Raw genomic sequence first — 23,918 nt, 5'->3', positions numbered from 1 at the left:
ACACAAACACACCCTGGAACTTGATATGCAGCCCAAACTGACCTTAAATCCATAGAGATGCCTCTGCCTCTGCCCCATGAGGGCTGAGATTAGCAGCCTGACATTGACCTCTGACCTCTAGACACATGTGTGATATCTGCACGTGTACATACAGAACAGCAACAGTTAAAGAAAGAAACCTACTTACAGGTGTCTGAGCCTGCGCTCAAACTAGTAAGGTGTGTGTAGCTGTACTCTGTCACGGGATCAGGATGCTCCCTCACGGTGGCACGCCAGGGTGTATCCGAGTGGTCTACCTATCACCCTGCTGCATTCATAGCCCAGACACTGAGCCACAGTCAAGACGGCGCCTCGATCAAACCCACCATCAGTAATTTCTGCTCCCCCCCGAAACTTTGATCATGTCTCTGCTGGTCAGCTCGGGCCAGCAAAGGCTCCCATAGCTTTCTGCTATCAGTCTGTCTGTTCTTTGGGAGTGAGGCCATCAGCAAAGACAGGTCTGCCCTGGGGCACTCTCTGGGTACCAGCAGGGGATGTCAGAGCTGTCCCTGGGAAAGGCTGAGGGCTTTAGCAACAATGAGTAATGAGAAGAGAACTGAGCATCCCTCGGAGCCAGCAAAGGTTAAGCGTTCTCCAGCTACCATGTTGAAGGTCAGTCTGGGGCTTCCATGAGCCTAGTGGCACAGTCACTGACATACTGTGCCTGGAAGTATGGCCTCCTGGTCTGGCAAACAGCTGCTTGGCTCCCAGGAGGGACAGCTGAGGCGTTCCAAGTGTCTATCTTCTGGTCCCCAGTAGAGTGTATTGAAGGACCCAGAGCACTCAGTCTTACATTTTCTTGTCTGTATGGTTGGGGAGGGGACAAGAGGGTGTTGTATATCGTTCATGCATATGGAGGCCAGAAGTTAACCTTGTGTGTTGTTCCTCAAGTACTGTTGTACTGGCCAGTTTTATGTCAACTTGACATAAGCTAGGGTGATCAGAGAGGAGGGAGCCTCAACTGAGAAAAAAAAAAAAGCCTTCATAAGTTCCAGCTGTGGAGCATTTTCTTAATTAGTGATCAATGGGAGAGGGCCTAACCCATTGTGGGTGGTGCCATCCCTGGGCTGGAGGTCCTGGGTTCTATAAGAAAGCAGGTTGAGCAAGCCAGTAAGCGGCGCCCTCCATGGCCTCTGCACCAGCTCCTGCCTCCAGGTTACTGCCCTGTGTGAGTTCCTGTCCTGACTTCCTTTGGTGAACAGTGATCTGGAAGTGTGAGCCCAATCAACCCTTTCCTCCCCAGGTTGCTTTGGTCCTGGTGTTTCATCGCAATAGAAACCCTAAGACAACTGCCCACCTTATTTTTGTTTTCTGTCTCTATGTAGCGACATGGGTTTCACTATGTATCCCCAACTGGCCTGGAACTCACAGAGAGCTCTGCCACATGCCTCCTGAATGCTGCAACTGGAGGTACAAGCTGCCCTGCCAGACCCCACCTTAATTTTTGAGACAGGGTCTCTCACTGGCCTGAGGTTTGCAAGATGCTAGACTGTCTGGCCAGCAAGCTCCAGGCATCCGGTTGTGTCCACCTTCCCCATGCTTGGCTCATAAAGCCTACGTCATTTAGCTTCCAGGCTTCGGTAAATCCAAAGGTCAGAGGAAATGCATTCAAGGTAACTCTGGATCCCAGTCCTGATGAGAAAAGTTGGCCTCCACATTGCAGTCTTTTGAGAAACTGGTCCTACCCTGGGGTTTCTGATGTCACCTATTTCTGGACAGACTAGGCACCCATATTTTAGAGCTACTCCAGGACATTGTGGCTTTCTTTCTTGCCTCCTCCTTCTTCTCTCTCTCTCTCTCTCTCTCTCTCTCTCTCTCTCTCTGTCTCTGTCTCTCTTCAGTGCTAAGAATAAAAGTCCAGCTCTATATTAGTGAATTCATGTCTGTCAAGGGCTCTACCACTGAGCCACGCCCCCAGTACTGAAAGCTCACATAATGAACAACCCAATAATTAGAGCTAGGACTTGGGAAGCTAATCTGGTCTTGGCTGAAGCCAATGGGTACAGGAGAGGAGGATGTGTGGGACTTCCTTTTCAGCTTCTCCTAGAACGGGAATTTCCAAGTTTCCCCCTGGAATTTTCTATCCATTAATCACAGACTGTGTGTAAGCTGTTAATGGAGATCTCTAAACCCTTTGTCCCTTAGAGATCTTTTTCACACCTTTATAATGCCAAGCATAGGTGGCCAAAGCCTTTGGGGACAATTCCCAAATGGCTGAGCTATTGGGAAAGGCCCCTTCCGTCCCCTGAAGAGTCCTGCAAGACAGACCTCACAGGGAAGAACACAGGCCTGTTCTCCTGATGTTATTTAACACCATCAGGTTCCATGATGTAAAAAGAAAGGGATTTTGAAAGTCTTCTTGTGTGTGATGTGGGTGGCCGGCAGTGGTAAAGGGACTTATTAAACACACACAGAAACATCTGGGAGCCACTCAAGCCACCCCCTAGTCAGCAACCAGCCTGGAAGTCACCGCCAAGGACCCAAGTCTGCTGGTGCTTCTTGGTCCAGCCTGCTCATCAGCCTGGGTGGGGTCCTCCAGGCTGGCAGCAACTCTGAAACTCCTCGGGTGCCCAGCCCAGAAGCATGAGCTGCGTCCTCTAAGAGGTCAAGAGTTTTTCCAGGGCTCTTCCCTATGAGGCAAAGTCCAGGATCATACTTCTGTCCAGCTAGCTCATCTGTTTAGAGGGTGTGAATATTTAGCCCAGGCTGGCCTAGAACCGGCGATCCTCCTGCCTCAGACTCATGCATGCTAGGCTGATAGTGTGGACCATAACAGCAGCCTCAGTTACACCTGAGATAGAGATGTGTGGGTACAAAAAGAGGACAAAGGTTCCAGCCCCTGTGGTGAGCATACCAGCATCCTTGCCCTGGGGAGGTTAGCAGCCAGGGCAATTCCAGATTATTATAGGGTTACAGGAGGCCAGCCCAGCTCGGCTGTCAAAACAATAGCAATTTACAGGCCCTGGGGGAGAGAGAATAGAAAGAAGATAGGCCCCATCCCTAAATTGATCCTAAGTTATTTTTAGCTTGAGTTCAGCCCCTGGGCTTTTTTTTTTTTTTTTTTTTTTTTTTTTTTTTTTTTGAGTTTCAACACAGACTCTGTACAAAAGCTACTTAGCAAGATGCAGCTGTTCGGCTGTTCGTGCAGGTAGACAGTGGTGGGAGCACCCTCGAGCACAGGCCTGCACGAAAAGGAGGAGGGGAAGAGGGTATAGTGGTGCTTGGCTCTCATTCCAGCAGTCAGAGGCTGAGGCAGGAGGATAGCTGGGTTTGAATCTAGCCGAGGCTATACATCGAGACCTTGTCTCAAAAGGAGAAATCTGGTGTGGTGCACACCTGTGATCCCAACACTTGGGAGGTGGGGGTTTAACGATTAAGAGCTCAAGGTTGACCCCAAGTACATAGCTAGTTCTAAGCTAGCCTGGGCTATATGAGAGCCTGTCTTGGAAAGAAAGAAAGAAAGAAAGAAAGAAAGAAAGAAAGAAAGAAAGAAAGAAAGAGAGAAAGAAAAGATGGGAGAGGAGGGAAGGGGAGGTGGGAGAGGAAGGGGGGCAGAAAAGGTAATGGGAGGGGGGCTGGAGAGATGGCTCAGTGGTTGAGAGCATTGGCTGCTCTTCCAGAGGTCCTGAGTTCAATTCCCAGCAACCACATGGTGGCTCACAACCATCTGTAATGAGATCTGGTGCCCTCTTCTGGCCTGCAGGTGTATATACAGGTAGAGCACCACTCAAAAATAAATATATCTTAAAAAAAAAAAAAAGGGTGGGGGGGTTGGGGATTTGGCTCAGTGGTAGAGCGCTTGCCTAGCAAGTGCAAGGCCCTGGGTTCGGTCCCCAGCTCCGGAAAAAAGAATAGAAAAAAAAAAGAAAGAAAAGGTAATAGGGTCTTTAAGAACCACATGCAAGAAATACATCCTATGGTTTCAAAGACCGAGAAGACTCTAAACCAGAAGTCCCTGGAGCTGGAGAGATGGCTCAGTGGTTAAGAGCACAGGTGCTTCATCGAGAGGACCCGATTTCCGAGCGTCCTCACAGTGGCTGTGGGCACCGCACACGTATGTGATGCACAGACACGCATGCAAGGAAAATACCCATACATGTTCAAACAAACAAACAAAAACTAGAAGCCCTGAGTTCACATGGCACCTCAGTCCCCCCCACCCCCACCCCCTCTCTCTCTCCCAAACAGGCTTAACAGCGATAGCTACCCCTGAGGGCTGTTTTGAGACTGAAGGAGTTAATGAGTGTTAGGTACTCACAGAGCTCCCTAATGAAGCTAGAGTTTCAGAAGCTGGCTGACTTTTTTAATTAAACACCACATACGCTAATTAGCACAGCCAGTGATATCGCCAAGATTTATTTTTATTATTTTTAATTGTAGGTGGGAGAGGTATGCACACGCAGGGTGCATGTGCCCGCTAACGCCAGAGGTGTCTGTTCCCCTAGAGCTGGAGTGAAAGGCAGTGGTGAGCAACCCCACACTGGTGCCAAAAACCAAACTCGGGTCCTCTGTAAGAGCAGCACGGGCTCCGTGTCTCTAGCCCCCGGATTTCACTGAGGACTGGGGCGGGTAGCTCAGTTGGCAAAGTGTTCGCCTTGCACACATGAGGTCCTGAGTTCGAGCTTCTAAACTGTGACAAAAAAAAAAAAAAAAAGTACCGGGAGCCAGGCAGAGCGGGCGCATGGGCTGCTTTTCTGGAGGACCTGGGTTCAATTCCCAGCACCCACATGGCGGCTCACAACGGTCTGTAACTCCAGTTCCAGAAGTGCACATGCAGGCAAAACATAAATGAGCTTAAAAATAAATATTCTTTTTTTTTTTTTTTTGGTTCTTTTTTTTTTTTCAGAGCTGGGGACCGAACCCAGGGCCTTGCGCTTCCTAGGTAAGCGCTCTACCTCTGACCTAAATCCCCAGCCCCAAAAATAAATATTCTTAAAAAGCGGAGTTGGGTACAATGTGAAAATAAAGGCCGTGAAAGGCCTGGGGTAGAAAAGACATGAAATTAGCTAAAATCAGCAAGGATTACAACTACAATGGAAGAGTGCCCAATGTCTTCACCGTTCATCTGTAAAGGGCTAATCCCCACCCCCTTTTAAGGTGTTTTATGAGCATATACTAATTATCTATAATAATGGGTTTATTTTGTTTGCTGTTTTTCCTCTCTCTGTCTCTCTGTCTCTCTCTGTGTGTCTCTTTCTCTGTGTCTCTGTGTGTGTCTCTCTCTGTCTCTGTCTCTCTGTGTCTCTTTCTCTGTCTCTCTCTGTCTCTCTCTCTGTCTCTCTCTCTCTCTCCCTCCCCGCCTCCCTCTCAGACAGTGTTTCACTATGTAGATCCAGCTAGTATGGAACTCAGTCTGTAGAGAGGCTGACCTCTGATCTCTGACCTCTGACCTCAATGAGATCCACCTGCCTCTGCTCCTGGAGCACTGGAATCAAAGGTGCCCCCCCCGCCCAGTTATGATTTTACTCACTTGATATATATGAGGTTTTGCCCGTGTGTTTGTATACCACATGCATGCCTCATGCACTCACAGGCCAGAAGCGGGTGTCAGATCCCCTGAAACTAGAATTGCAGATGCTTGCGATGGGTGCTGGGGATGGAACCTGAGTCCTCTGGGAGAAAAGCAAGCGAGTGCCCTTAACCAGAGACCTTTCTCAGGCCCTGCTTGTCTGTGTGAGATAGAGCGTAGCTCACACAGCGCAGCCTGGGCTGCCCTGCAACTCTCTTTTCTTTTTTTTTTCTTTTTTTTTTTTTTTTCCGGAGCTGGGGACCGAACCCAGGGCCTTGCGGTTGCTAGGCAAGCGCTCTACCACTGAGCTAAATCCCCAACCCCACCCTGCAACTCTCTATTTAGACCAGACTGGCCACAGACTCAGAGAGAGCCACTTGCGGGTGAGCTGTCACAGCCCGCAGCAATGGGGTTCATTATGCTATTATTATTATTATTATTATTATTATTATTATTATTATTATTATTTTGGTTCTTTTTTTCGGAGCTGGGGACCGAACCCAGGGCCTTGCGCTTCCTAGGCAAGCGCTCTACCACTGAGATAAATCCCCAACCCCCATAACCCTCTCTTGACCCCTCCCCCTTCCTCTTCTAAACTAACCACCCTTCTCCTTATACCTGAATGTCTTCCTCCTCACCCCACCCCAAACCGCTCTCCCCTCCCCTGCTTCTTTTGCTGCTCCGATGACTTCTTTAACTCTGGTTGCTCTTAGGAGCATGGGCGAAGGGTTCTCTGCACAGGAACCTTATTAGTGGGGTGGCCACACTATAAGAGAAGAAGTCTCCCCCTCCCTCAGGCTCCATTAATTGCCCCAGAATGTTTTTTATTCCATTTAATGTAGGGTACAGGGGTAGGGTAAAAATCAAGAGCTTGGGGCTGGAGAGATGGCTCAGTGGTTAGGAGCACTGACTGCTCTTCCAGAGGTCCTGAGTTCAAATCCCAACAACCACATGGTGGCTCACAACCATCTGTAATGGGATCCGACACCCTCTTCTGGTCTGAAGACAGCAACAGTGTACTTATAATAAATAAAATATTAGAATATTAAAAAAAATCAAGAGCTTTTCACAGGCTAAGCAAGACCAATGAGCCACACCCCCAGCTCTTTTCTCTTATTTCTGCCCGCAAACAGGAGAGTTTTATGAATGGGATATTGGTTGCTTAAAGGGGGATCCTGTAGTATCGGCCTTGTGGATTACGTTTGCTCCAAATACAGAAAGCATGGGGGTGGGGGGGATGCAGGAAAGGATAAGGTAGACTATGGTGGGGGGAGGTTGGGATTATAGCTCATAGTAGAGTGTGGGGGTCTCTGCATATACCAGGGTGTCTTGCCTGGAGCAAAAAAGAAGTCTGGTAGATGTTGTCGGTTCAAACTTCCAGCATCTGACATATTTAAGACATATTTATGGGACAGACAGCCCTACGGTAGGGAGGTGTCGGTCACACCCTGAAGCACAAGAAGTCAGGGAGGGAGGGAGGAAAAACACTGTAAGTTTTGTTCACCTCCCCGGGATGAGTGATGGAGGAGATGGGTGGAGAACCACAGGAAGCTCCTCAGGAGATGGAAAATTCCAGAGAAGGCAGCAGGGCTTCTAAAGAAGGGAAGATTTGCATGTGGGAGTGGGTGGAGGCCCTCGGAGGAGTGGACCTGGGTGTGGGGAGTGGGTGACAGAAAGAGGGCTCTGAGGAGAGAGGGAGGAGGGGACCCAGGCCTAGGGGGAGAAGGGGACTCAGAGAGGATTGGGTAATGACATCATGGAGCCATGGATTATAACAGGAACTCAGTCGTTACTCCAGCGCTGGGGGCTGGAGAGATGGTTCAGTTAGTAGGTGACGTGCTTGCCTTGAAGGCACCAGGACCCAGCAAACATTTAAAAGCTGGACACATCTGTAACCCTGGAGCTGGGTGGGTAGAGAAAGCCCGCCATCTGGAGCTCATTGGCCAATGGACCCCTTTTTCTGCTCCTCTTTCTACTACACACCGACTGAGGATCTTCTCTCTGCTTTTTACCTCCAGATATTTAATTGTTGGTCTGGGAAGGTAGCTGAGCCTAGCCCTTGGAGGCTCCAGGAGTAACAGGGATTTTTCCCCCTAAATTTCTAGTTATGTAAGTCAGAAAGGGAGGGGAGGCTCCCATTGGAGGGTCTCCTTTTGCCAATCTCTACTAAGAGGCAGGAGGGGGGATGAAGAAGGAAGGAAGACCAGAGTGAAAAGAGCACCCAAAAAAGCGACTGTGGGAGAAATTTTTTAAGCTAGTGTTCCTGGCACAGTCCATGGTAGGAGCAGTGTCAAGGTGGCAGGGCTTGAAGGACATTCTCAGAGAGTGCTGAATGCATACACCACCGCTTAGTTCCTTTGTTGATTTATACAGTCAAGGATCCCAGCTTAGGGAATGGCACCGCCCAGAGTGGGCCAGTCTTCCCATCCCAATTTCTGCAATCAACAGGCATATCCAGAGGCCCATGTACGGGTTGAGTCTAGGTTCTACCGATTTACTAATCATCACAGATAGCAAGGAGTGGGTGATCGATGAGAAGTAGGCTACTCTGTCAGAGTGGGGAAATGGCTTGGTGACTCCAGGCTGTGCCAATCAGTGCCCTACATCATGATAGGTAGAGCAGCATCATGTGACTGCTCAAGTGGTAAAAACTCGAGACCACTCAAAACCAGCTGGGACCAACAAGTCTGACCCAGATGAGGGCTGCCATTGCTTCATTTTACTCTCATTTCCGCACTGTTAGTTTTGCAAAAACTGCCTGGTCCCATTAGCATCTGACACCACGCCACATCCAGAAATCCACAGGTGCAGAAAAGGGGAGTGAACCTGATCCCAACCTATTCCTGGAACTTCCTCCCTTTCTTCCATCTAAACCCATCAACAGCCTTGTTATAGTTGGTCCAAAAAATGGACGTTTTTAGATGTGTGTGTGCGAGTGCTTAGCTCACGGGAGCATAGCACTCGAGTGGAGGTCAGAGGACAACTCTGTGGAAGGAGCTGGCTCTCTCCTTCCCTCATAACTGCAGGTGACAGGTGACTTTTTTTTTCCTTTTCTTTCTTTCTTTTTTTTTTTTTTTTTTTTTTTTTTTTTCCGGAGCTGGGGACCGAACCCAGAGCCTTGCGCTTGCTAGGCAAGCGCTCTACCACTGAGCTAAATCCCCAACCCCGACAGGTGACTTTTATGTGAACCATCTTGATGGTCTGTCATGTGGTAGTTAGTTTGGTTTTATTTTTTGGAGGGAGGGAGAGGGAGAGGGAGAGGGAGAGGGAGAGGGAGAGAGAGAGAGAGAGAGAGAGAGAGAGAGAATCTACATAGTGAGGAGGAGGAAGAGAAGAGGATGAGGAAGAGAAGAAGAGAAGGAGGAGGAAAGAAAGGGAGAAACAAAGAAGGAAAAGATAATTCAAAGACAAAGACTCCCATTGGCCTGTGGGAGAAATATCAAAAGAGCAGTTCCTGACCCTAAGAGCAGAGGTCACAGGGGTCATCGAGGATACTCAGGGAGAAAGAGTGGCTTGCCACTAAGCCTGAGGACCTGAGTTTTATATCTGGAACCCACATAACAGGAGAGAACCAACTCCCTAAGTTGTCCTTTGGCCTCTATACCCAACATGGACCCCTTCCCCCATACACATAGAGATAGGGAAAAAATGGATGGGGGTGGGGGTGGGGTGGGGAGAACAAGCAGAGATCTGCTAGGATCAGGGAAAAAAAAACCACCCAGCTACAAAGGGGTTTAATAATTCCCGAAGCACGCCATGAACAGGGTGTTGTACTCTGGCTCGAAGGCCCAATTAACATTCACCGTCATGCTACTCTGAGCCTCACAATACCTCAGGAGGTGAGGAAGCAGACAAGAGACCATTTATAGAGCGTGAGTACAATCTCATAAAACGGTATAAATATATACGTCCCTGCATATTCATGAGTGCAGCTGTATCTATAGGCGGAGTATTTATAGGCAGATGCTGGAGAGGAAGGCTTTAAACTGGTAACCGTGGCAATCTTTGAAACTGCTTCTGAAATAGCTTTTCTAAAATTAATATGATTAATGGGAAAACACTATTTAAATAGACACAGGAATGGGCACGTATCAAAGGCAGGCTATAAAATAGACTTTCTGGCAACAACGGTGTCTTGCCAGCCTACTCTGGAATAAAGCCAAAGCTTTCTACTGAATTCACAGATAATGGTGGGAGGACTGCGAGGGCTCTGGGGCATGCGTTCAGGCTACTTAGGGGAGGGCTAACCACCAGGACCCCTCGAGCTCCAGGCATAAATGCCAGGATGGAAACAAAACAATTTGGGCCATCAAGATGGCTCACCAAGTAAAGGTGCTTGCCACCAAGCATGATGACCTGGGTTCAATCTCTGTATCCACATGATGGAAGGAGAGAATGTTTGTATGTATGTATGTATGAATGTATACACATGTATATATGTATATATGCATAGTGGGTACATAATATAATATATAAATATATTTAATATATACTTTATATGTGTATACACGTACACTCACATACTTTAAAAAAAAAAAACCAAAAACAACAAGGGCTGGAGAGATGGCTCAGTGGTTAAGAGCACTGACTGCTCTTCCTGAGGTCCTGAGTTCAAATCCCAGTAACCACATGGTGGCTCACAACCATCTGTAATGGGATCCGATGCCCTCCTCTGGTGTGTCTGAAAACAGATACAGTGTATTTATAGATAATAAATAAATAAATCTTTAAAAAAAGAAAAAGAAACAACGAAATCCACTTTGTCAGAGAGGCTGAGTAAGAGCCTAAAAGCAAAGACTCTAACCAATCATTTAGACCATGCGGAGTCTGTCTCACGAGTGGCAAATGCCTTGGCGCCGTCCCAAGTCACAGTTAAATCGTGGTCGGAAAAATACACCGCCAATTCTAGTCGACTCAGTCGGTTTGATTTCATAAGATAGACATATTTTAAATATCTTTTTTTTTTTTTGGTTCTTTTTTTCGGAGCTGGGGACCGAACCCAGGGCCTTGCGCTTCCTAGGTAAGTGCTCTACCACTGAGCTAAATCCCCAGCCCCTATTTTAAATATCTTAAATAGTCCACTTGGGGTCAGATGAAATGGCACACTCTCACCTTTTAATCTCAGCACTCAACCCAAAGGGGGAGAGATGTTGGAATTCTAGGCCAGCCTGATCTACATTACATATGGCAACCCTGTCTAAAGAGACAACAAAAATGCAAATTTGGGGGCTGCAGGCTTGTCTGGCATGCCTGATGCCCTGGGCTCTATCCCCAACATTGCATAAACTGGAGATTACACACACACACACACACACACACACACACACGTGTATCGAGTAATTCCAGTCCTGAGGCAGAGGCAGGATGATCAGCAACTCAAGGTCATCTTTAGCTACCTAATGTGCTCCAGGCTAGCCTGGGCTACATGAGACACTGTCTCAAAACCAAGCAATCCCTTAACTAAACCGCCAATTTAAAGTAGTTGTCCAGTCACTTGAACTTTTAGGCTTCATCAGGGACAGTGTGTTTTAAATAACTTCGAGTATGCGTGTGTGTACACGTGTACAATCATGTATGCACCATGGTACACACGTGGAGGTCAGAGGACAACTTTCAGGGGTCAATTCTTTCCTCTCCCCTTTACATGAGTTCTTTGGTCAGAGCTATGTCATGAAGCGAGCACATTTACCTGCTGAGCCATCTCACCGCCCGACAGTTTCTGCCCCTCTCCTGTGGTCTCTCTGCGTGGCTTGTACTTTCTGTTAAAACCCAGGCATTGCACTAAGCGACCCTGAAACCAAGCTCTGCCCTCTGGGAAGTTCTTCATATTTCAGGTGCCATTTCCTTAATGGCTTTCCCGGTCATTAAGGATAACCTGGGTTGCAGGTGAAGCGTAGCTAGTGACGTCCTTGCTCCATTATCCTAGCAGTCGGCTAATGATTAGACCCAGGTTTCCTGAGTCTTTTAGAACTATAAATCTCCTTCCTATGCTTTGCAGAGCTCTGCGTGTGGGTTGGGCAGAAACCTTCAACGTGCAGCTGGCGGTGTGCGGTTTGCAGAATCTCCAAGAGAATCAGCTGAGAGGAGAGACCACCTCAAGTCTTTCCTGGCCATGTGCACACACAATAGAAAGACACTCCTGATTGTGTACATGCACACACGTCTCCTTCTGAATCCCAAGACTCTGTCAGAGCTTGCTTGCTTGCTTGGCTTGGCTTATTTTGAGACAGCGTCTCTCTACTAACTCTGGCTGTCCTGCAACTTGCCATGTAGACCAGGATGGCCTCGAACACAAAACAATCCCCTGTCTCCTACCTGCTGAGTGCTGGGATGAAAGGTATGTGTCCTTACACCCGGCAGACGTCAAAGCTTTTAAAAACAATTCCAGAGCTAGAGAGATGGCTGGTCAGGTAAAAGGGCCTGCTGCCAGACCTGACGACCTGAGTTCAGTCCCAGTACCCACGTGCTGGGCAGTGGCATGTAAGAGCTCCATTCTAGGGCTAGAGAGATGGCTCAGAGGTTAAGAGCACTGACTGCTCTTCCAGAGGTCCTGAGTTCAAGTCCCAGCAACCACATGGTGGCTCACAACCATCTGTGATGGGATCCGATGCCCTCTTCTGGTGTGTCTGAAGACAGCTATAGTGTACTATAGAATAAATAAATCAATAAATCTTAATGACAACAAAAAGAGCTCCACTCTATCCATGCACCAAAAATTAAGTAAAAATGTGCTAATTTTTAAAAATGATTCCAGATCTTGTAACTTCATCCTTCAGCCTTCCTGCGTGTCAATCCTCTGCTCCAGCTACTCATTCCTTCCTTAAGTTTTCTTTTCTTTCTTTCTTTGTTACTTTCCTTTTCCTTTTCCAATCTCAAGTAGCCAAGGATAACCTTGAACTTCTGATCCTCCTGGCTCCACTTCCTGCGTGCGGGAATCACAGGCTTACCCTAGCACAGCTGGTTTTGTGGCACCAGGGATGAAGCTGGGACTTCAGACACCGCCATCTGAGCCAAATCTCTCACCCAAAGGATTAGCATCAACTCTTAACACCCCAGGATGGGGAGGTGGCTCAGAGGTTAAGAGCAGCACTGTGCTTGTGAAGGACCTGAGTTCAGGTCCCCACCCCCTTATCACACAGCTCACAACTGCCTGTCACTCCAGCTCCAGGAGTGACAAAAGCCCGCTTCTGGTCTCCATGGGTCACCTGCGCTCATGTGCACACATACACTCAGAGAGATGCAGACACGTAGTTTAAAATAAAATAAAATCTCAAACTAAGCCAAATTTAAGATCCTGCCCCACTTGGTAGAGCTGAGCTATCCGTGAACCCCGCTTTGACTCTTTACTGTTATGTGAACACCGCAGTGGGAAACGGTATCTTTCTGCTGTTTCCTTTTGCGCCTTGAGAGAAGGTCTCAATCGGTGGCACAAACTGGTTTCAACTCGTGATTCTCTGACCGCAGGTGCCCCGAGAGCTGGCATTACAGGTGTGTGCCACCACAGCCAGCTGTGAGCATGACCTTGAGTGTTTTATCATTCCTCCCCACGTTTTATACCAGTTATCCAATGTGTGCGTCCAGACCAATCACAGTGGTTTTTATATTTCCCAACTACATGTAAATAGAAGCGCCATTTCTGCGGCTTGCTCCCCGCTATGTGTATAGGTGTGAATGTAGTTTGTGCACATGAGTGTTGCAGAAGCCTCCGGTAGCTAAAACTACAAGTAGGGGACTGGAGAGATGGCTCAGCGGTTAAGAGCACTGGCCGCTCTTCCAGAGGTCCTGAGTTCAAATCCCAGCGACCACATGGTGGCTCACAACCATCTGGAATGAGATCTGGTGCCCTCTTCTGGTGTGTCTGAAGACAGTACTTATATAGAATAGGTAAATAAATCTTTTTTAAAAAAGTTACACGTAGTTGTGAGCCTCCTGAGATGGGGACTGGGTACTGAATTCCGGAGCTCTGGGAGAGCAGCACGTGTGTATGGTTTACGCTGTGTGGAGGACTGAATGTAAGGCTTTGTGTACCATGCTGGGCAAGTGCTCTACCCATTGGGCAATACCCTCAGCCCTACACTTTTCAAAACATCCAAATGATGTCTCTGGATCCGCGTGCCCATGTCTTTCCTTTATGCTTTAGAAACACATTTATTTAAGTATATGAGTTTTGCCTGCACCATATGCATGCAGTACCATAAGGGGCCAGAAGAGGGCATAGGATCCCTTCAGTTCAGAGCTTCAGACAGTGGTGAGTAGCTATGTGCGCACAGGGAACCAAACGAGGATCCTTTGTAGGAGTAGCAAGTACTCTTAACGGCTGAGCCACCTCTCCAGCCCCTTTCTCTTTATCTTGCTGAGTGGCACGGGGGGGAGGAATCTTGTTTTCATAAATGCAAAGCTCTTCGGCTCCCTGTACACTTTTAAAATATCCGGGCATTGGGGAGCACCCCTCTTATCTCAGCACTCAGTGAGTAGACTTTTAGGCCAACCTTGTCTGCATAGAGTTCAGGTCAAGGCTACATAGTGAGACCCTATCAATCAACCAATCAATCACTAAATATCTAAATAAATAAATAATCTCTGGGTGCACACAGTCCGGCCTTGCCCACCCTCCTCTGGGACCCGTTTCCCTGTGACTTCCTCTCTTCTCCACCTTGATCCCCTAGCTCTCACTGTGCTCAGCTCGGGGCTCTCCTTCCTGGCTCTGAGCATCTGCAGGATGTTTTCCTCCTAAACTCTTCTCTTCTTGGCTCTGGGCTGTGAAAATCTTTTTTTTTTTTTAAGATTTATTTATTTATTATATATAAGTACACTGTCGCTGTCTTCAGACACACCAGAAGAGGGCATCGGATCTCTTTACAGATGGTTGTGAGCCACCATGTGGTTGCTGGGAATTGAACTCAGGACCTCTGGAAGAGCAGTCGGGGCTCTTAACCGCTGAGCCATCTCTCCAGCCCACTGTGAAAATCTTTTGATATCAGGGTTTATCTTCCTCAATGAGAAAGAGTTTTCACGTCCTTAGACCTGACCGCCACACAAGTCACACACACACACACACACACACACACACACACACACACACACACTCTGTTAAGGTCCCATACTGTCCTTTCCACACTTCCACAAGGCCACTAATTGTCCCTGAATCTCTCTCCACTAAACAGTGAGCAGAGACTGGGCTCGTTGTTAGTTTCTGACCCCACTAAGTCACCTTCCCACAATACAAATGCCCAATGGTCTGCACAATCCAGGAGAGGAAATGTCCCCTCCAGAGCCACCGTCAGACAGAGAAGTAGACACCCTGGTTGCATTAAATGACTAGAAAGCTCTCGGTTCCCAGAATCTACCCAGAACAAGCAGACATCACTTGGAGCCCCCAAAGCTGCATCTAGTTCTAGCCATAGAACTAGAAGGGCCCTAGTTCAACCTGGGCAGGGTGACTTCCTGGACAAGAGGAAGCCACATTTAGGAGAAATCTGCACATTTCGGATGTCCCTCTGGATGAGGGTACTGGGAACACAAATTTCCACCCATCAGGACTTCCATGGAATAAACCTTGATCTTGTTGTCATGGGTCTGGCCCTGCAGCCCAACAACAGCTGCCTCACCCAGAGACAGCTGAACCAAGTCCTCAGTGGACAAGAATTTATCACCATATCCCATGCCTCCAGCTCCAGTCCCAACAGCAACCTCCAGCTCACAGGTGTGCCCTAGAACTGGCAGCAGGAAGCCTCGTCCAGTGACCTCATGGTGCCTGACTCGGATGACAAACGGAGAACAGGTGCTGTCATCTGGCAACCAGCTGGCTGGGACTCTTTTCAAGGTCCCCTTTGTTCTCCCTGAAGTCCCCTGGCTTAATTTCACATGGCAGCCATGCTGGAGAGCCCTGTCTTCATTGTGCACAGCCCGCAGATAATCTCAGCGGGATGATGGGAAACAGACACGCAAGGCAAATTCTCAAGGAGTAAAGAAAGGGTCACACGTTTCCCTCACCATAAAAGCAGATATGCACACTACACACACACAGGCACACACACACACATGTATACACATTGACACACATGCACACCCCCCCACATGCACATGTGAACACACACGCATACACACATACACCACACACAGGCACACACACACATGTATACACATTCATAAACATGCACACACACACCCCACATGCACACATATGAACACACATGCATACACATATACACCACACACAGGCGCACACACACACACGTATACACATTGACACACATGCACACATCCCCACATGAACACATGTGAACACACATGCAAACACACATACACCACACACAGGCACACAGGTTAACATACATACAAACACACATCACAGACACACACACCTACGCACATGCACACACACATGCATGTATACACATTCACACACATGCATGCATGTGAGCATGCATGTGAACACACATGCACACACCACACACACCACGCATGTACACGCTCACACACTCATACATAACAGGTATATTCGTGCAGCCACAGAAATCACTCTGTATAGCAATGTGTGCATCTCTCTATATAGCAATGAATGCACATTCAGGCTGTCTTGGCCTTCTGGGGTAGTGGAGCTTGGTTAGTGACCACCTCTGTGACCACCTCTGTGACCACCTCTGTGCTTCCACAAAGAAATCACAAAAAACAAAGCTGAGGGTTGCCCCTGAAACACACACTGAAGCCCATAGCCTGCCATCCCAGCACTCAGGAGACTAAGACAGGAGAATGGCTGTATGTGTACCCTGGAAGACATGCTAACGTCTAGGCCAGACCAGGTCAGATTACAGAGAGGTCACTAAACACCCCTGCAAAAAATGGCTAATTGTCAGCTCTTGGTTTTCTTTCTTTTGGGGGTGGGGTGGGGTGGATGTGGCTTTAGTTTTTCGGACAGGGTCTTTGTATAACCCTGGGTGTCCTGGAATTCACTCTTTAGACCAGGCTGGCCTCAAATTCAGAGATCCACCTGCCTCTGCCTTCTCTCTCTCTCTCTCTCTCTCTCTCTCTCTCTCTCTCTCTCTCTCTCTCTCTTTCTCTCTCTGTCTAATTTTTATTTACTTATTGTATGTATATGAATACACTGTCACTGTCTTTAAACACACCAACCAGGAAAGGGCATCCAATCTCATTACAGATGTTTGAGAGCCACCACGTGGTTGCTGGGAATTGAACTCAGGACCTTGGCAAGAGCAAAAAGTGTTCTTAACCACTGAGCCATCTCTCTAGCCCTGCCTCTGCCTCTCAAGTGCTAGGATTAAAGGCAAGTGCCAGCACTGCATGGCAATGATCAACTTTTAGGCTGAGGCTGGGGAGATGGCTCCATTGGTAAACTGCCTGCCACGTAAGCATGAAGATGTGAATTTGTGTTCCTAGCACCTATATAAACAGCCAGGAATGGCAGCAGACTTGCAATTCCAGCACTGGCAAGGCAGAGACAGGAGGATACCTGGGGCGTGCTGGCCAACCAGCCTGGATGTCCTAGTGCCAAGGCAGGTGCAGAGGGAGAGAGAGAGACTGGAATCGTTATGGAGATGGTACCACCAAGGAGATCAGCTCTGCGCTGGAATTAATACAGGCGCTTCTGAGCGGCCATGTGGGTGCCAGGAACCCAACCTGGGTTCTCTGCAAGAGCAGTAAGTGCTCTTAACTAACGCCACCTCCAGCCCCATGGAGATTATTTTTCCTTCCTACAGACTCTGAAAATACCTTTGCTCTGTGTCCACATTCTGTTTGGCTGGGTGAGGGATCATTTTCCTCAGATGCTAAAAGTACATGCTGTGGTTTGAATAGCCTGCCACCCATTGTTGCTGCTTTATAAATGTATGTAGGTATGTGTATGTATATGTGTGTATGTGTGTATGTATGTGTGTGTATGTATGTATGTATATGTATGTAGGTATGTGTATGTACATGTGTATATGTATGTATATGTGTCTGTATGTGTGTATATATGTATGTGTGTACGTATGTGTGTAGGTGTGTATGTGTATATGTATGTGTGTATGTATGTGTGTATATGTATATGTGTATATATGTATATATGTGTGTATGCATGTATGTGTGTATGTATGCATGTGTATGTGTATATGTATATATGTGTGTATGCATGTATGTGTGTATGTATGCATGTGTATGTGTATATGTATATATGTGTGTATATATATGTATGCATGTATGTGTGTATGTATGTATGTGTGCATGTATGTGTATGTGTATATGTATGTGTGTATGTATGTACATGTATATATGTGTGCATGTGTGTATGTGTATATGTATGTGTGTATGTGTGATGTATGTGTGTATGTATATATGTGTGTGTATGTGTGTGTATGTTTGTGTGTATATGTATGTATGTATTATGCATGTATGCTTGCATGCTAGCTTTGTGTGTGTATAATGGGTACGTGGAGGCAATGGGTGGAAGTCAGAATACAATGTCAGAATCCTCCATGAGAGCAGCAAGAGCGCTTGACCACTGACCCGTCCATCTCTCCAGACCCGGAAGTCATCATTTTACCCTAGTCCCAGGTCCTCGGGCTTGTATGGCAGACAGCCACAGGCTGTTTTACCCACAGAGCCATCTCTTCCTCTTGTTCGGAGTCTCACACAGCTTAGCTGGCCTCAGACTTTCTAAGAATCAAGGATGACCTTGAGGTCCTGGTCCTTCTGTCTCATCTTCCCAAGTGCTGGGATGATAGGCCTGTACCCCCCCCCCCTTAATCCTGTTCTCTAACCAAGGCAATCTTTTGTTTGTGTGGTGCCTGTGACTCCCCTCTGTCACTCTAGCAGTCTGGTGGGACCGGATTTCTCCATGGCTCTCACTGGCTCACTTTCCATATGCTGAGCTCTTGAGGGCTGGATACTATTTTGGTTTCTCCAGCTTTCCTCTTCTTTTCCTTGTGTTTTCTTTGAGTTCTTTTGATTCCATGATGAAAGTGGAACCCTGGGAAAGTGTTTATGTGATCGGTGAAGTGCAAGAAAATGGCTCAGTGGTTAGGGCAGCATTCTGTCCTTGCAGAGGACCTGAGTTCAGTTCCCAGCACCCACATCCTGTGGCTCACAATCGGCTGTCATCCAGTTCCGGGGGATCTGATGCCCTCTTCTGGCTTCTGTGGGCACTGCACACACAGGTGGGCACATATGTACCCACAATTAGAAAATAAGACACACCTTTTCAAAGGTTTATTAGAAACGCATGCACAGTGGTGGGCTCATTTATGGATAAGTTAATTTTCGAGGAAGTGGGCAATGAGCCAAACCTCTCCTCAGAGGCTCCCAACTCTGACACCTAAAGTTTCTCCAGAAACTTCTGCCTGGGAGGCAGATGACAGATAGCTCACATTTGGTTTGTCTGGATGGAGAGAAAGTTCCAGAATTCCAGTTAATTCCCTTGTTTTCAGCACCTGCTGTGTCTTACCCTCTGCCAACATGGCGTCTCCAGGTTGATTAGAGACAAGCACCAGCCAGTTTCTCCAGCCAGGTCCACAGCTGCAACATAATGGCCTGCCTGTTGGTGCTCAGCTGGAGAAGCTACACCGGAGTGCCTGGGCTTGGATGTGGTGTCTCTGTTTGTACGGGGTATGAGTTTACGTAAGTGTGGTGTGCGTGTGTGTGTGTGTGTGTGTGTGTGTGTGTGTGTGTGTAGTATGCATGTGTGTGGCCAATCTACTTCTGCTCCCGAAGTCCTCTGTGATACTTCAAAAGATGGAAAATAGACGTGAGGGCTGGGGATGTTGCTCAATGGTAAGAGCATTTGCTCAACATCTGAGAAGCCCTGAGTTCAATCCCCAGTCCACCAAGCAGCAGCAGCAGCAGCAGCAGCAGCAGCAGCAGCAGCAGCAGCAGCAGCGGAGGAGGAGGAGGAGGAGGAGGAGGAGGAGGAGGAGGAGGAGGAGGAGGAGGAGGAGGAAGAAACAATTAGACATGAAATATGGTCCCTCCAGCAGCACTCTGGAAAGCTGAGGAAGAAAGAAGACTAAGCTCTGGGCCAGCCTGGGCTACATAGTGAGAGTCTGTCACAACACAACAAAACAAAACAACAAAAAAAACAACAAAAAACAAAACCAAACCCTCAAAGAACTATAGGCAACTAAGGACAGGTAAGAGGAGAATTAGCCTCTCCCAGGGCGAGCCCCCTTATTGGCATTTGGGGCAGCATGGTCAGCCTTAAAACCATTTATGCACAAGCCACAAAAACGGACTCAGCTGGTTGTACTTACCTATGTGTGCACACACACATGTACACACATATGTACGCATGTAACAGTAGTAAAGAAAAGCATCTATCAACTTGAGTAGGGACTTGAAAGAGGTGTGGCAGGGAGGAGCTAGAAAGAGTTAAGGGGAAGGAGAAAAATACATAATTCTATCTCAATGCTTTGGTGGGGGAGGGGTTCTGGTTTTTTTATTTTGTTGTTGTTGAAATTTTTCAAGACAAGATTTCTTTATGTAGCCCTAGCTGTCCTAGAACTAGCTCTGTAGGCCAGGCTGGCCTCAAACTCACAGAGATATCTGCCTGCCTCTGCCTCCTGGGTGCTGGCATTAAAGGCTTTGTGCCCCAAATGCCTAGCCTCTATTTCAATGTTTGGGTTTTTTTAGATTTATTATATATATATATATATACATACATATATATATATATGGGATCTGATGTCCTCTTCCGGTGTGACTGAGGACAGCTACAGTGTACTCATATAGAAGGGGGCATCGGATCCCATTACAGATGGTTGTGAGCCACCATGTGGTTGCTGGGATTTGAACTCAGGACCTCTGGAAGAGCAGTCAATGTTCTTAACCACTGAGCATCTCTCCAGCCCTCAATGTTTTTAAAAATAAAAATTCTAAACAACACACACACACACACACACACACACACAGAGAGAGAGAGAGAGAGAGAGAGAGAGAGAGAGAGAGAGAGAGAGAGACCTCTGAAAGAGTGTTCTGGAGTTCTAACCTCCAATTCCTCAAATGTGCCTTACTACAATCAGTAAAGAGGAAAATCAGCTCAGGTTAGCCTTGAATCTTGATCCTCCTGCCTCAGGTGTGTGAATCACCATGTTCAGTTGCTTTATTTTTATGTCTTGAATGAAGCCAATGCTTTCATAATTAAAAATGTGTTCTGGGGAGTGGGGGTGGGGTAGGGGTGGGGGCTGGAGAGATGGCTCAGTGGTTAAGAGCACTGGCTGCTCTTCCAGAGGTCCTGAGTTCAATTCCCAGCAATCAGAGAGTTCTTGGGGCTGCTTCTAGAAACTTGGCAGGATTTTGACTTTGGGCCAGGACAGAGAAGTAGGCTCGGGTATCTTGGTCATCCTCATAAACCGCTATAAACAGTGATGGGGGGCTTTGTTGATTACCTTGCTTGTTCCTTAAACTAGAACTGACCTTAGTGTTTGCATGTGATTAAAATGGTATCAAAGCAGACTGGGGAAAAAATAAACCGGCCTCAGCCTCAGAACTGGCAGGATCACACCTCAGTGTTGTCTAATTGTCTTTTTCTTTTTAATTCTATCCTCTCTGGAGAAGCTGTGACTGAGGGGGCTTGGTCAGGCTCACAACCATCTGTAATGGGATCTGATGCCCTCTTCTGGCACGCAGGTGTACATGCAGACAGAACACCCAGATACTTAAAATAAATAAAAATAAATCTAACAAGAAAGGAAAGATCCTTTTAAAAACGTGTTCTGGGGGGCTGGCAAGATGGCTTAGGAGGCCAAGGTGCTTACCATGTAAGCCTGGTGACTTGAGATCAATATTAAGACCCCAGGCAAAGGTGGAAAGAGTCAATCTCACACAGTTGTTCTCAAACCTCCACAGTGCACTGTGCACCCACAAATTAAAATATCTAAAATAGTTTATCGGGCTGGAGATGGCTCAGCAGTTAAGAGCACTGGCTCAGGGTTGGGGATTTGGCTCAGTGGCAGAGCGCTTGCCTAGGAAGCGCAAGGCCCTGGGTTCGGTCCCCAGCTCCGAAAAAAAAAAAGAACCAAAAAAAAAAAAAAAAAAAAAAAAAAAAAAAGGAGCACTGGCTGTGGGGTTGGGGATTTAGCTCAGTGGTAGAGCACTTGCCTGGCAAACGCAAGGCCCTGGGTTCGGTCCCCAGCTCCGAAAAAAAAAAAAAAAGCACTGGCTGCTTTCCCAGAGGAATCAGGGATCCTCAGCAAGATGGCGGCTCACAACCATTTGTAAAGTCTGTTTCAGAGGACCCAATGTGCTCACTTCTGACCTCTGTGGGTACCAGGCACACATGTGGTGTGTGTGTGTGTGTGTGTGTGTATGTGCAGACAAAACATCCATTTATACAAAATTAAAAAAAATTTTTTTTTAAAAATGAGATGGTCTCTCTACACAGCCTTGGCTGCCCTAGAATTTGTAGATCAGGCCAGCCTCACAGAGATCCACACCTGCCTCTGTCTCCCAAGTGCTGGCATTAAAGGTGTGGGCCATCATGCCCGGCAAATAAATGTTAAGAGTTAAAGAAAAAAAAAAAAAATAGGTAGCTTACTTTTTCACTGACCCAGTGGAGCAGAGGATAGATTGGGGGTGCGGGGTCCTGAGGGAACTCTCTCTCCTGCCATCACGTCAGGACACATTTATTAAACGTCTCTCTTCTCTGCGTGCTCCCTTATCCCCACCCACCCCATCTCTCTGTTCCTCCCTCCCTCCCTCCCTCCCTCCCTCCTTCTAGAAACAAAAAAAATAAATAAAAATAAATAAAATACACTCGGGATTTTAGAACAGCATGGGCCTCCTTGGTGAAATGATTTTCAAAAAGTTTTCGCTAGATGTAGGGACACATCCTTGTCATCCTAGCACTGAGGGGTTGAAGTAGGGAATCGAGAGGTCCAGGTTATCTTCAGCTACGCAGTGAGTTCAAGGCTAGCCTGAGCTACATGAGACTGTATCTTAAACAGGGGATTTAAAATTTTCTTTTCGGGGTTGGGGATTTAGCTCAGTGGTAGAGCGCTTGCCTAGCAACCGCAAGGCCCTGGGTTCGGTCCCCAGCTCTGAAAAAAAAGAAAAAAAAGAAAAAAAAAACAAAACAAATAAAATTTTCTTTTCTTTTCTTTCTTTTTATTTTGTTTTTCAAGGCCAGGTTTCTCTGTGTAGACCTGCCTAGACAGACCAGGCTGGCCTCAAATTCACATGTATCTAACTGTCTCTGCCTCTCGTGAGCTTGGACTACAGGCCTGCAACACCATCCAGCTGGCTTATAAATTTCTTCACAAAAATTGTGTGTGTGGATGTGTGTGTTACATTTTCTCCAATTCCTGATCCTCCTGTGTCAGCCTGAAAAACTCTGTAGTGTGTGTGTGTGTGTGTGTGTGTTTATGTGTGTGCGTGTGGTGTGTGTATGTGTGTGTTTATGTGTGTGTGTTTATGTGTGTGTGGTATGTGTATGTGTGGTATGTGTGTGGTGTGTGTTCATGTGTATGTGTGTGTGTGGTGTGTGTATGTGTGTGTTTATGTGTGTGTGTTTATGTGTGTGTGGTATATGTGTGTGTGGTGTGTGTGTTTATGTGTGTATGTTTATGTGCATGTGTGGTATGTGTGTGTGTTATGTGTGTGTGTGGTGTGTGTATGGTGTGTGTATGTATGTGTGTTTATGTGTGTGTGTGGTATGTGTGTGCATGTGTGGTGTGTATGTGTGTGTGGTATGTGTGTGCATGTGTGGTATGTGTGTGTGCGTGTGTGGTATGTATGGTATGTGTGTGCATGTGTGGTATGTGTGTGTGTGATGTGTGTATGTATGTGTGTGTGTGGTATGTGTGTGTGTGATGTGTGTATGTATGTGTGTGTGTGTGTATGTGGTGTGTGTGTGTGTGTGTGTGTGTGTGTGTGTGTGTGTGTGCGTATGCGCCTGTAACTTGCAGGAGCTGGCTCTTTTCCATGGGGCCTGGAGATGGAACTGTTGTGCCCTTAAGTTCTGGGATCACAACTGTGGAGCACCATACCACGCCCTCTACTTTCTGGTACACTTTCAAGATGGCCGACACTGCATCTTCATCTATATTTCTGACCTTTCCACACCTGGGTCCCACCACTTGTATTCCTACAGTGACCTTGCTCATTAAAGCTCAGACTTTCCCCCACCATGCATTGTGGGGTTTCGTTGAACACAAGAAGGTCTGCACTCTGTCACTCAGTGCACAAAAGGGTCAAATGGGAGGGTAAGGACTAGGGTGAGGGATGTAGCTGAGCCCTCCATATAAAGCCATTTAAATTCCAGTTTAAAACAAAACAAAACAAAAAGAAAGCACTGTGTGAGCCAATCAAGACAAAGCCACAAAGCGTTCCAGCCTCCAGGACGCCAGTCTGGGACTTCTGTGGTGGCATGGTCTCTCCGCCA

At 47.3% G+C, this 23,918-nt stretch overlaps 1 protein-coding gene across 4 annotated transcripts in view; it reads right to left on the bottom strand.

Moving 5' to 3' along the window:
* Hip1 (huntingtin interacting protein 1) overlaps positions 1-23,918 on the bottom strand; it is a 134,500-nt gene that overhangs the window by 87,048 nt on the left and 23,534 nt on the right. The gene's annotated exons all lie outside the window — the stretch shown is intronic.

This window comes from Rattus norvegicus, chromosome 12 (assembly GCF_036323735.1).
Source record: "Rattus norvegicus strain BN/NHsdMcwi chromosome 12, GRCr8, whole genome shotgun sequence".
Lineage (NCBI taxonomy): Eukaryota > Metazoa > Chordata > Mammalia > Rodentia > Muridae > Rattus > Rattus norvegicus.
Note: the sequence above shows the minus strand (reverse complement) of the source record. Positions and strands in the feature narration are given on the sequence as shown.